Source organism: Hyperolius riggenbachi, chromosome 8, assembly GCF_040937935.1.
Source record: "Hyperolius riggenbachi isolate aHypRig1 chromosome 8, aHypRig1.pri, whole genome shotgun sequence".
Lineage (NCBI taxonomy): Eukaryota > Metazoa > Chordata > Amphibia > Anura > Hyperoliidae > Hyperolius > Hyperolius riggenbachi.
The window spans coordinates 140895144-140906350 of NC_090653.1; positions in this window are offsets into that span (position 1 = coordinate 140895144).

Genomic DNA, 11207 nt, shown 5'->3' on the forward strand with positions numbered 1-11207 from the left:
CTGCAATTTTGGGCTTTGAGCACTCCGGAGTAATCCATTACAGGGACCTTGTGCACCTCTTTTCTTCAGATTGGTATACAGACCTTCCTTTTTTATTTGATCTTCTAAATTTACCAATACTGGCTAGCAGCATCCATCCATGATTTTGTTGCACCTACAATATCGTCGTCTTTATCTCTCATCAACAACGCTAGTTCAATCAATCCTTTTTGAAAGGGTTCCAGCATTAGTCCTTAAGGTGGCCATGCACTTTCAGAAGATTCGACCATTAGATAGATTTTTTGTCAGATAGTATACCTGTCACGTTGAATCTGACAGGAATCTATCTGATGTGTGCCACACACTAGGAACAGATTTCCAATAGATTTCAGAATTAAATCTATTGGAAATCGATCCAAATGCATTATTCGACCAATACATCCAATGCAACTCTATGGGCCATTGATCTGCTACCAGCAGCAGATCTACCAAGATTTTCTATCCTGTCAGATCAAATTGATCAAAATAATTCAAAATCATCCACAATTCAATGGATTCATAGATTTGATAGAATTTATTTCCGTTTGTTTTGGTAGAATTGATCGATCGATGGCTGAAACCAACCAGTGTATGGGCCTCTTTACTCTGCGTGTGTTTCCTGCCCTTTCTCTTTATATCATATAAACCTAGGATCCCATTCTCTATCTACTCTCTAATCCCACTCCTCTTCCTTGCCTTGAGTCTATCTCCTAGTTCTTAGATAAACAGTTCCTTTTTCTCCCTTTAACATAGTATTTTCTTATATAAACATAACATTTCTTTATATTTTATCTGCACTGACAGAAAGGTGATGTTCATATACAGTCAATGTGGTATTGGCTGTATTCAAATGACTGATAAAGGTAGTATAGTTCTGCCTTTAAAAAAATAAAACATGACTTACATTCCCAAGGATGTCATTTCTTTCAGATTTAATTTCAAAAGAGTTTTATTTGTATAAAATCCTTTCTTACAGAATATGCTGTTGGATGCCCACGTAGTCCATATGACAATTTTATATCTATATATTTATATAGATATGAAAAGTCAAGATGTCTGCACAACAGGCACTCAACTACATAAACCTGAAAAGAAAAAACGATAAAAAAAATAAAGTAATCAAATGAACAAGGTATTAACTAGTAAAATACTGTATACTATAGTGGAGTGTGAACACATTTATTTCAGATTTAATACAAGCATTTACAGATTCTTTTTGAATTACAATAAACATATACTGCAGAACGTATCTATTCACACTTATTTTCTCTCTCTGGCCTGATTCAATTACAACATTCACCAATGTTAAGATCTAGCAATAATTTAACTCATGCGAATAGCAAGCGAGTTAGGCAAATATTAGCTTTTCTGGCCATGCGAGAAAAACTCACTTAAAAATTAGTTTTTTCATCCCAACATTCATTTTTTTTCTGATTTTATTAGTGGCTTTATATGTGAGAGGGCAATATATCATAAATATATATATATATATATCAGATGAGGGTTAAACTTGCTTTACCCAGGAAATTGCCAAAAAACAAAAAGTTTTCTAATTCAGAGTATATTATATTAATGTGTATATTCAAGTGGACTGTAACCCCCAATATGCTTTTCTCAGATTTTAGAATCTTCTAGCAAATACAAAATACCCAAATCCCTATTTAAGGTATACAGAGTATGGACTACTGATCATCACTACATGGATAAAATGCCTCTCCTGCCTTTGACCATAAGGCCCGAGGGGTTGAAGTGATCGCAGTGATCCACTTATGCAGTATAAAGGGTAATCGGGACAGGTAATATATGTTTCTATTATTTAGAATTTTAATATCAGCAAGGTTATGAAAAAAAAAAAAACAACATAAAACACTGGATTGCAATTCTGTTTTGATTCAAATAGTTCTTTCATCTGTACTCTGGGCATTCAATCTTTTATGTCTTTCTTCTGCATGATTAGCTAACAAGAAAATTAAAATAATAAACTCAATTACCATATGTAAAAATAAGCATGCTTGTTTCTAAAAATAAGAATTGCTACAGTAATAGATATTGAACATTATCTAAGGTAAGAGAATTCTGAAGAACTATTCATGCATCTAATTCAAAATGTAATACATCGGGAAATTAGCAAATTCAAAGCACTGATACAAATTTAATGTGTTTGTATGTCACCAAATTTGAACTTCAGATGAAATATGTTTATTACCATATAGTTAGTAGGGAAAAGTTAATTATCCTGCTGATATCACAGTTATACTATATATTTAAGTTCTACTTAACATGATGCCGGTTTGTCATTGTATTCAAAACTAATAACCCAAATGTGATATTAGTACCACAAGAAATAACTTTAAAATCCTATCGCAGGGCATAACTTAGACATATAGATTCATCATTGTCTTTGAGATAACTTTTTCCAGTTTGTTAAATTACCGAATTCGAAGTTTATCGATTTCTAGTTGTATTCATCAAGGTTTTTCCGCATTCGGTGTGAATTCGATAACGTGTCGATATTTCCATTTTACAGCGATAATTTAACACAAGGCCATAAGATTCCCATGGAATTGTGGGTAAAAGGCAGTCCTTTGAACATTCCGTAGCAACATTCTGAATAGGGCTTAACACCTGGACCAGGATTCTGGAAGTGGTTTGGGACAATCCCACAATTTTGCCAGCTACGGCTTGGTAGGAGCCTTTTCTAAAAAAAATTATAGTGCAGCTAGCAAATTAGTTAACCATGGCACTGCCTGTGTTCTCTTACAAGATGATTCAAGAGAAATGCAGATGTCCTGTTATAGCAAATAAATCTATTCTCTTGCAAATTGATATGGTTCTAGACCTTATTCTTGCCCATATTCGCCTTTGAATCACTCTCAGCTGATACATAACCACTTCAAATGGCTCCATCTTCTCTGTCAGCAATGATCTGACAGGAATAACGACAGAGCAGTGAAGGAGATAACTAATCCTAAATGTAACGCTAAACCACGCCCACTTTCATTTTCATGAACTGCACTTTTTTCCGTTTTAACACATCACTAACGAATGATTACCGAATTATTACCGAATGTTCGCTAACAGCTGTAGATAAATTTGATGAATTCTAAAATCAACTTATCGAATTCGGTATTTTACCAAACTGTCGTTAACCAATTCGATAAGTCTTGAAGAATCGAGGCCAATAGGTTAATTTGTTGAGAGGGTGTCCAACAGAACTTATTATGGCGCTGGTGTAGGGGGGTATGCGAGCATGACAACGCAAGTCTTGAGGGCTTGTTTGAAGGTATTAAAATAATATGATGTGGCTTTTTTCTGAAGATAATATGAACTGGACACATAGCATTTGTTTTCATAATCGCAGGGGATGTCCTGTGTCGGTAGACCCTAAGTTGTGCCTAGCACTAAACATTCTTCCTAATGTTACTTCTATATGTATCTTGAACCTTGCTTGTAAGTTATATGCTAAACTGTGGATCCAACCTTTGGTCCTTGCAATCAGTGATGGGCAGATATTTTCCGTGATCACAGATTTGCCGTGATTCACAAGCATTTTTTCACTATTCGGCTTCAGTATTCGATGCCGTGATCGATTCTGTATCATGGAAATTGGCCACGGAAATTCCATGATTACAAATATTCGGAATTTGTGATCATCTCATGCCGACTTTAGCAGTTAATAGCAAAGCCTTCTTAGGAACACCAAATTTGCCAGATATGTTAAGAAGAACAGTGGGAACAAAAGGGAAAAAAAATAAATAAATCGGGAAATGGTGTGATTAATTTTCGGAGTTGAAACGGACTCACAAATTCGACCCAAATTGTTCCTGTGAATGAGGCAATCATGGAAATTCACGGCCGAGATCACGGAAAAGTGTTTTAGCTAATAGCAAAGCCCCCATACATGCTACAATCAAAATTGCATGGATTATAAAGGTGAGATGTGGTTACAACTTAAAACAAAAATTCAAAAAGAACTTTGATTTTAAATATTCAAACAAAAAAGTATTTGTGATTAAAAAGCCTCCAAAACCCGCCGACTTTAGTAGTTAATAGCAAAGCCCCCTTATATGGTAGGTATGTTAAGAAGAACAGTGTGAATAAGAGGGAAAAAAGTTAAAAAAGACCTTATAGTTTTTGAGAAAATCGATTTTACAATTTCAAAGGACAAAAGTATACATTTAAATGCGGTAATGACAGTTCTTAGTGAAACAATTCCTGCCGACTTTAGCAGTTAATAGCAAAGGCCCCTTCCATCCTAGCAACACCAAATTTGCAGAATATGTTAAAAAGAGATAGTAGGAAACTATATTTAAAAAAAATAAAAATGTGCGGATAGTGGGAAATTAAAAAAAAAAATGACATGAGGTCCCCCTCCCAAGCCTCTTTAAAGTGAACCTCCGGACGACTAACAATCGACTCAGCAGCACTGAAAAGGCTTGGTGTTTCTTTAACAGTTTCACAGCATCAGAACTTTGTTTCTCTTATACAAGCCTCATTTTTAGCTGCACAGAAGAAAACTGCCCGGGCTTTTTTCCCCTAATGCTGTGCAAAGCATAATGGGATTTCTGATGTTGTTGTTCTCCTTATGCTGTTTTGGTGCAATTTTTTTTTTTACATTTTGACATTTGAAGCCTAGCGTGTGCAGCTGGGAGGGGTGATCAGGACACAGGACAGTTGAAACTGTGTCTTATGCTCCTTGTCACCTCCTTTCAACCAAAAAGATGGCTGCCCCCATGACAAAGATGGCAGCCTACATGAATCACAAACATTATATTACCTATCTATTCTAATTAACATAACTAATGTAACTCGATGACAGTATGTTTGTTTCGGCTGAAGTTCCCTTTTAACCCCTTGACCCCACGCAGGCTGGGAACGCCCCCAATCCAAGGACCATGCGGGCTGGTATAGCTCAGGGTGCGAAGCCCCAGTCACCCGGGGCTTCGCATTCTGGCTATCCCAGCCTGCATTGGGAACAAGGGGTTAAAGAGGCTTGGGAGGACCCAATGTAATTTTTTCCCACTATCCGTACAAAAATTTTTTAATATTGTTTCCCACTATCTTTTTAGCATATCCTGCAAATTTGGTGTTGCTAGGATGTAAGGAGCCTTTGCTATTTACTGCTAAAGTCAGCGGGAATTGTTTCACTAAACACTGTCATTACCGCATATAAATGTATACTTTTTTCCTTTGAAATGTTAAAACCGATTTTCTCAAAAACTATAAGGTCTTTTTGAAATGTTTTTTTTCTCGTTTCCACTGTTTTTCTTAACATATCTGGCAAATGTAGTGTTCCTACCATGTAAGGGGGCTTTGCTATTAATTGCTAAAGTTGGCAGGTTTTGGCGGCTTTTTAATCATGACTACTTTTTGGTTTGAAATTTTAACCAGTTCGGCCTATCTGGACGAGCTTCCTCGTCCAGATAGGCACAGCTGCTGCCGCCGGCTGGTGCGTGCGATCGGGCGCACCCCCACGCGCGCTCCCGCTGCCCGCCGCTAGCCCCTCGATCAGTGAATGGGAATATAATTCCCATTCACCGATCTAACTTCCCCGCAGAAATACCGACGCTTTCTCTCCAGAGAGCGCGGTATTTCTGCCCCCAGGAAACTTCTCCCCAGAATTTTAGTTCCTGGATGCGAGATCGTTTGCATCCAGGACTTTTTTCACTGTGGCCATCTTGTGGCCAAATAGTAAACTGTACCCACATACATTTTTAATTAAAAAAAAAATATTTTACATTTTAAATTAGCAGTTTTCCTCCCACACCAAAAATTACCCACATACACTTTTTTTTATTAAAAAATACAATAAAAAATACAATTAAAAAAAAAACAACAACAACATAAACAGTTACCCAAGGTTCTGAACTTTTTAAATATGCACGTCAAGAGAATATGTTATTATATTATTTAAAATTATAAGCTTATCCGGTTCAGCGCCGCAGTGCCGAAAATCTCATGCATCCGAGCAACGTTCACCTCCCATTCATTCGCCTATAACTTTATTGCTACTTATCACAATGAATTGATCTATAGCTTGTTTTTTCCGCCACCAATTAGGCTTTCTGTGGGTGATACATTTTGCTAAGAGCCACTTTACTGTAAATGCATTTTAACAGGAAGAATAAGAAAAAAACGGAAGAAATTCATTATTTCTCAGTTTTTGGCCATTATAGTTTGAAATTAATATACGCTACCGTAATTAAAACGCATGTATTTTATTTGCCCATCTGTCCCGGTTATTACACCATTTAAACGATGTCCCTATCACAATTTATGGTGCCGATATTTCATTTAGAAATAAAGGTGCATTTTTTCAATTTGCGTCCATCACTATTTATAAGCTTATAATTTTAAATAAAATAATAACATATTCTCTTGACATGCATATTTAAAAAGTTCAGACCCTTGGGTAACTATTTATGTTGTTTTTGTTTTTTTTTTAATTGTTTTTTTTTTTTTTTTTTTAATAAAAAAAGTGTATGTGGGTAATTTTTGGTGTGGGAGGGAAACTGCTAATTTTAAATGTAAAATAATGTTTTTTTTTAATCAAAAATGTATGTGGGTGCAGTTTACTATTTGGCCACAAGATGGCCACAGTGAAAAAAGTCCTAGATGCGAACCAGCTCTCATCTAGGAACTAAAATGCTGAGGAGTTGTTTCCTGGGGGCAGAAATACCGCGCTCTCTGGAGAGAAAGCGTCGGTATTTCTGCGGGGAAGTTAGATCGGTGAATGGGAATTATATTCCCATTCACTGATCGGGGGGCTAGCGGCGGGCAGCGGGAGCACGCGCGGGGGCGCGCCCGATCGCGCGCACGAGCCGGCGGCAGCACCAGTGCCTATCTGGACGAGGAAGCTCGTCCAGATAGGCCGAACTGGTTATAAATAGTGATGGACAGAAATTGAAAAAATTCACTTTTATTTCTAAATGAAATATCGGCACCATAAATTGTGATAGGGACATCGTTTGAACGGTGTAATAACCGGGACAGATGGGCAAATAAAATACATGAGTTTTAATTACGGTAGCGTATATTAATTTCAAACTATAATGGCCAAAAACTGAGAAATAATGAATTTTTTTCATTTCTTTCTTAATCTTCCTGTTAAAATAGATTTAGAAAAAATAATTCTTAGCAAAATGTACTACCCAAAGAAAGCCTAATTAGTGGCGGAAAAAACAAGATATAGATCAATTAATTGTGATAAGTAGCAATAAAGTTATAGGTGAATGAATGGGAGGTGAACGTTGCTCGGATGCATGAGATTTTCGGACTACGGTGCTGAACTGGTTAAAATCAATTTTCTCAAAAACCAAAAGTTTTTTTATTTTTTTTAAAGTTGTAGCCACATCTCACCTTTATAAACCATGCAATTTTGGTGGTTGTAGCATGTATGGGGCTTTGCTATTAGCTAAAATGCTTTTCCATTATCACGGCCATAAATATCCGTGATTGCCTCATTCATGGTAAAAATCTGGGTCAAATTTGGGAGTCCGCTTCAAATCTGGAAATTAGTCACACAATTTCCGTATCTTTTTTCAATCATGGCTGAATAGGTTGAATCCGTGATTGTGGGGTATTCAAGCTACACTGCTTGCAATTAAAGATTAAAATAAACTAGTGAACACAAGACTCTCCCATACCATGAGGCAATATTCCAATCTGGAGGTGTTCACCATAGATTTAATGAGATTTGATCTGAATGGCAGCAGTCCTTATACACTAAAATCTAGTGAGGTGGCTGGATGGTGTAATGGTTAAGGGCTCTGCCTCTGACATGGGAGACCAGGGTTCGAATCTTGACTCTGCCTGTTCAGTAAGCCAGCACCTATTCAGTAGGAGACCTTTGGCAAGTCTCCCTAACACTGCTACTGCCTATAGAGCGCGCCCTAGTGGCTGCTGCTCTGGCGCTTTGAGTCCGCCAGGAGAAAAGCGCGATATAAATGTTATTTGTCTTGTCTTGTCTAGTATTCAAATTTTCAATACAGACTGCTTTATTACTAATTTTACGGGGTGTTCGAGTCTTAATTGGAGACAGAGTGATAATGTTGGGCGTTGGTTTTGGATGTTACCACTGCTTTGTCTTGAAACCTTATCAAAGAGTTATTCTGTTAACATGTCTCCGAGTACTGACCATTGGTTTTTAGTGGATAACTATGGTATGTGGGGATTACTATTGGCTGTTTCTTTAGATTTCTGTTTTTTTTTTTTTTTACTTTCTTCTTTATTGTTATATTATCATTATCTTGTAGATGTTGTTTGCAGGTTTAGCCTGCAATGTTGTAGTATTATGTTGTCATCCCTTCCTACCAATAAAATATGATGCTTTAAGAAAAACAAAAACTGAGGCACAATTTCTCTGTTTCTTGGAGTGGCAGAATCATTGAGATGAAGAAGAAAAGAGCAGTTATTAAGTTTTTGGCTAAAGAATGTTATACCACTAAAGACTCAGATAATCAGTCCACAATGCAGTCTGTCTTCATTCTCCAACACTTCTTTAGTCTTCTGTAATTTTTTTGTTAATAGTCTTTCACATTGCTCTTATCACTGCTACCATACACATGTTCAAACCTTTTGTGGATGTCATGATCAGTGAAGAAGTCTTTGGTCAAGTATATAGAGCCTGCTATTGCTTCTGCTTCTGTTTCATGGTGCTTCTGTCACTTCTTTTAGTTAAGCTCCCTTTAAGAGGATGCCAGAGCTGAACTATACAGTCGAGCATTAGTGCGCAACCACTGGACCGGCTGCACCCATCCTTGATCAGAATCAATTTATCGGGCCAAGAAAGTTTGCACTTCCAAGTGATTTGACTTGGCAGTTGTTTAACAAACACAAAGTAAACCAATACAAGGATATATATATACAGTAGATATATAGATATATAGAGAGATAGAGAGATAGAGAGACAGATAGAGAGACAGAGAGAAAGATAGAGAGATATGTAGGGAGTGCGGAATTATTAGGCAAGTTGTATTTTTGAGGAATCATTTTATTATTGAACAACCACCATGTTTTCAATGAACCCAAAAAACTCAATATCAAAGCTGAATATTTTTGAAAGTAGTTTTTAGGTTGTTTTTAGTTTTAGCTATTTTAGGGGGATATCTGTGTGTGCAGGTGACTATTACTGTTCATAATTATTAGGCAACTTAACAAAAAACAAATTTATACCCATTTCAATTATTTATTTTTACCAGTGAAACCAATACAACATCTCAACATTCACAAATATACATTTCTGACTTTCAAAAACAAAACAAATCAGTGACCAATATAGCCACTTTTCTTTGCATGGACACTCACAAGCCTGCCATCCTTGGATTCTGTCAGTGTTTTGATCTGTTCACCATCAACATTGTGTGCAGCAGCAACCACAGCCTCCCAGACACTGTTCAGAGAGGTGTACTGTTTTCCCTCCTTGTAAATCTCACATTTTATGATGGACCACAGGTTCTCAATGGGGTTCAGATCAGGTGAACAAGGAGGCCATGTCATTAGTTTTTCTTCTTTTATACCCTTTCTTGCCAGCCACGCTGTGGAGTACTTGGACGCGTGTGATGGAGCATTGTCCTGCATGAAAATCATGTTTTTCTTGAAGTATGCAGACTTCTTCCTGTACCACTGCTTGAAGAAGGTGTCTTCCAGAAACTGGCAGTAGGACTGGAAGTTGAGCTTGACTCCATCCTCAACCCGAAAAGGCCCCACAAGCTCATCTTTGATGATACCAGCCCAAACCAGTACTCCACCTCCACCTTGCTGGCATCTGAGTCGGACTGGAGCTCTCTGCCCTTTACCAATTCAGCCACGGGCCAATCCACCTGGCCCATCAAGACTCACTCTCATTTCATCAGTCCATAAAACCTTAGAAAAATTAGTCTTGAGATATTTCTTGGCCCAGAAGAAAAAGCAATGTCTCCGGGCTCGACCACAGACTTTAAGTACCAGGGAGTCGACCAGTAGCACCCTGATCCATCAAGGGTGGGGGAAGTCAATACACGAAAAAAGGAAGTAACTGGGTCTCAACCTGGATTTTGCAGTTATATGTGGTGCTGGTGCTGTTTGCTACTATGGTGCTAATAAAGCCAAAGCTATAACTGCAAAATCCAGGTTGAGACCCAGTTACTTCCTTTTTTCGTATATTTCTTGGCCCAGTCTTGACGTTGGAGCTTGTGTGTCTTGTTCAGTGGTGGTCGTCTTTTAGCCTTTCTTACCTTGGCCATGTCTCTGAGTATTGCACACCTTGTGCTTTTGGGTACTCCAGTAATGTTGCAGCTCTGAAATATGGCCAAACTGGTGGCAAGTGGCATCTTGGCAACTGCACGCTTGACTTTTCTCAGTTCATGGGCAGTTATTTTGCGCCTTGGTTTTTCCACACGCTTCTTGCGACCATGTTGACTATTTTGAATGAAACGCTTGATTGTTCGATGATCACGCTTCAGAAGCTTTGCAATTTTAAGAGTGCTGCATCCCTCTGAGAGATATCTCACTATTTTTGACTTTTCTGAGCCTGTCAAGTCCTTCTTTTGAGCTATTTTGCCAAAGGAAAGGAAGTTGCCTAATTATGCACATCTGATATAGGGTGTTGATGTCATTAGACCACACCCCTACTCATTACAGAGATGCACATCACCTAATATGCTTAACTGGTAGTAGGCTTTCGAGCCTATACAGCTTGGAGTAAGACAACATGCATAAAGAGGATGATGTGGTCAAAATACTCATTTGCCCAATAATTCTGCACTGTATATGTATGTATGTATGTATGTATGTATGTATGTATGTATGTATGTATGTATGTATATATATATGCTGGTGGCAGCATCATGCTCGGGGGTGCTTCTCTTCAGCAGGGACAGGGAAGCTGGTCAGAGGTGATGGGAAGATGGATGGAGCCAAATACAGGGCAAACTTGGAAGAAAACCTCTTGGAGACTGCAAAAGACTGGAGACTGGGGCAGAGGTTCACCTTCCAGCAAGACAATGACCCTAAACATAAAGCCAGGGAAACAATGGAATGGTTTAAAACAAAACATATCTATGTGTTAGAATGGCCCAGTCAAAGTCCAGATCAGGCATGGTCGGAAGAGCCCATTTCCCTTTCTGGGACAATTCCGCATACCGTCATACCGAAATTCCGCATACCATCACATTCCGGCGGAATTTCGCGTCCATGAGCTTGTCATGATT